This window comes from Lolium perenne, chromosome 2 (genome assembly GCF_019359855.2).
Source record: "Lolium perenne isolate Kyuss_39 chromosome 2, Kyuss_2.0, whole genome shotgun sequence".
In the NCBI taxonomy this organism is placed as follows: Eukaryota; Viridiplantae; Streptophyta; class Magnoliopsida; order Poales; family Poaceae; genus Lolium; species Lolium perenne.
The window spans coordinates 72946996-72950601 of NC_067245.2; the positions used below are offsets into that span (position 1 = coordinate 72946996).

A 3606-nucleotide genomic window follows, 5' to 3' on the forward strand; every position below is an offset into this window, starting at 1 on the left:
TCTCATCATGCCAGCAGATCCAACTCAATTATAAAACTTGAAATCTATTTTGATCAACTTTAGTGTTTCAGCTAGGCGCAAAGTAAACTTCCTTAAAACTATTGTAGTGTCTGTCAATGTGGATGACAGTGAAGTCAATAACCCAAGTGATCTTTTTGGATGCAGAGTGGAAGGCCTACCCTTCACTTATCTTGGACCCCCGCTGGGCACTACCAGACCCTCATTTCCAATTTAATGCCAATGGTTTTTAGACTGGATAAGAGGTTATTTGACATCTCTTCCCTTTTTGACTTACACTAGAAGATTGAGCATTCTAAATTCAGTAATTGCAGCACTTCCTATATAGTATGCTATGTGCTCAGTTAAAGCAGAATACAGTTTCTCTGGGGTTGTAAAGATAAAAAAAAGGGAAAATACCTAGCCAAATGGGAATTGGTATGCAGATCCAAAGATCAAGGACTGGGTATACTCAACCTCAGAACACAAGATGAAGCCCTCCTGAAGAAGCTCCATAAGTTCTACAATCATTATGACATATACCTTGGTTGAACCTTATTTGGCACACTCATTATAATGGTAACTCTCCTTTTCTTGCTATTAATCCAAAAGGCTCGATAGAGTTGTGATAAAAAAGCGTCACATATAATATTTGAATTTATTTATTTATTTACGTGTTCATAAATTTTCAAATTAATATTTACATGTTCATACAAAATGAAAACCTAATCATTGACACCTTGCAAATTCTAAAATGTTGTCTATTTGAACATAGAGGCATACATGAACGCAGTTTTTTGGTCAAAAGTTGCATACCAAAAGTTTTGTTATGGTATGAAACGTTATGTATAAATATGTAGAGAATCTGTCTGCGCAAATACTCTGGTCAGGGTGTTAGTGGAAAAGGTAAACTACATACGTTTCCAGTAAAATGAGTACAATATAGATATATGGGAGCGTCTAGTCATTTACACTGTTACACTTTTTTTACTCACCGCGAGGACCTCACCTTCCTCCTGATAGATCAGAAATGGCACCTATGCTGGTTGATGACGCGCATGCCAGCATGTTCTGGTTGAACTCCCCATCGAACATCCGCTCTAGCATGGTGAAGCTGAGGTACGCCAGTGACAAATCCGGGAGGAGCGTGTCACCATCGAGGTACTTGATGACTTGCCTCATGGTTGGCCTCGCAGTAGGCAACGGGTGTGAGCACAGCAACGCAAGTTTCAGCACCAGTGAGACCTTGTCCGGGCTAAACCCATCTGGAATTCTGGTATCCACCACGTCCATGATCATGCCCTTACGCCATTGCTCCATTACCCAATCCACGAGCACGATGCGGTTGTTGTGCTGGTGTTGCTCAATTGGCCTCCGCCCTCATGTAATTTCCAGAAGGAATGCACCGAAAGCAAAGACATCGGTGGAAGAGGTTGCCTTGCCCGTGTGTCCTAGCTCAGGAGCTAGGTAGCCCATGGTACCGACCACATGTGTTGTTTGCGCGTTGGCTCCATGATCATACAACCTTGCAAGGCCGAAATCACCTAGCCGCCCGTTCATCTCGCTGTCTAGAAGAACATTGCTCGCTTTCACATCTCGGTGGATGACCACTTGCTCCCAGTCCTCGTGGAGATACAATAACCCAGCAGCCACTCCTCTGATTATGTGAAATCTCTGAGGCCAATCCAGAGTGGCTGCAGATGTATCATACAAGTGTTTATCAAGGCTCCCGTTTGGCATGTAATCGTAAATCAGGAGGAGTTCCCTTTTGCGTCGGCAGTACCCAAGCAACGGCACACGGTTACGGTGCCGTAGTCGTCCGATGCTTGAAACCTCCGCTACAAACTCCTTCATCCCCTGCCTTGACTCATGGGACACCCTCTTCACTGCGATCTCTTTGGGAGGCTTGCGGAGCTTGCCTCTGTAAACACTTCCAAAAGCTCCTGCCCCGAGCAGGTTCTTGTTACTGAACCCTTTGGTCGCATGGAACAATTCTTTGTAAGAGAATCGGTGTGGGCCAAACGCCTCCTCCCAGTCCTCGCGCAGCTCTGAGTACTTGAGACGCCGTTGGACAAAGAGGTAAATGGCGATGCCCACAGCGACAACAAGGGTCGCTGAGGCTACGGACAGCACGATCTCGAGCACCTTAGACCGTGGCTTGGGCCAGGCACGCGGCAAGGTCGGCAGTGCCGAGATGTCCAACGCTGGGGCTGGCCCGTCCAATGCGAAGCTCCAGCCGACCACAAAGTGGCGTGTGGACATGACGCCTGTCGCCGACGAAAATCCGACGTACGCCGTGCTCTGCAGCACACCCGAGAGGTCGACGGTGGCCTGCAGAAGGGGTTTCTTGGGCCTGGCCATGCCCAGGGGAGCCATGGTCACGGTGATCACCGTAGCCATCCCATCGTAGTCTACCCACACTTGCATGGCCTTCCGGCTGATCAGGTTTAGGTTCTGGAACATCCCAGTGCCGTCGTCGTAGTACCCGGCGTTGGTGGCCTCGTGAGAAATCAGGCTGTTGACGTTGACGCCGACGTGGTTGCTGTTGATGTCACGTAAGTCGGCGTTGAGGAGCGTGTCGAGCTCCACGGCGAAGATGCGGTCGCTCCAGGCCTGGCCTGGAAGCGCAGCGGAGAGCACCTCCCTGGACGTGGTGGCGAAGAAGGCCAGTCCGTGGCTGCTCAGGTTGGCGAATTGCCCGAAGATGGCGAAGACGAAAGTGGTCGAGAAGGACCGCACGGTGCCGGTGCCGTTCGCCTCGGCGCGGAACGGCAGCGGGGACGGGTGAAAGGCTTGGCCTTTCATCTGAAGGCTGCCATTAGTCAGCATGAGGAGGCCGTTTGGCGTGACGGTTGTGCCGCCATCGAGCGTCAGGTTCACGCCCACGAAGCTGTTGTAGGTGAACTGCCGACCATCATCCACGCCGCCGGTGGCCACGAGGTAGCGATCGGCAGCCACCAGGACCAGGAGCAGAGTGACGAAGTAGTGATGCTCGAGAAACATGGCTCTTGTATGACTTGGCCGGATGGCCAGTTGGGCAGTGCGTAGTGGATCAAGAAATAGTACTAATACACACGTCTTTTCTTCTTTGGCCATAGGTTTTATTCAAATTTTCAAACTGCATACAGCCAATCCTCAGTTTCTATCTAAGTATCTAACATAATATCCATTTGTCAGTGTTTGCGGCGGAGAAAATTCTGGGAGCCTTGTGGCTCCTGGCGCGTTCAATCAGTCTACCGACTCGACTTGAAATGCAAATTGGTACGTGGATTCTAGACGTATGATGTCCACAATTAGATTTCCACAATAGCAGCCTACTAAGACAGCGGCTGTTGTGTTTAGGATACAGTTTTTTTTTTTTTTTTGATTGAAATGGAAGACAAGATTCCATTAGATACTTGGCTCAGCAGAAATGCTGTCCACCAACACACGTACATCAACAGGTAACGAGTCCGCCCAGAGTAGTTTTAGTTCCTGCCGGCTCGCACCATAAGCAGCAAAAAACATGAGCTAATTTATTACAGATACGTGGTGCATTTGCATGTATAGGCGGAGGTCTCGGTAGATAATTCCTTCAGGGGTCCTATCAAACTCTGTCATGTTCATGGC

General features: G+C 48.9%; 1 pseudogene; it reads right to left on the bottom strand.

The window, feature by feature from the left end:
* Window positions 1-891: 891 nt before the first annotated feature.
* LOC127332941 (L-type lectin-domain containing receptor kinase SIT2-like) lies at window positions 892-3076 on the bottom strand (annotated as a pseudogene).
* Between the last annotated feature and the right edge of the window lie 530 nt (window positions 3077-3606).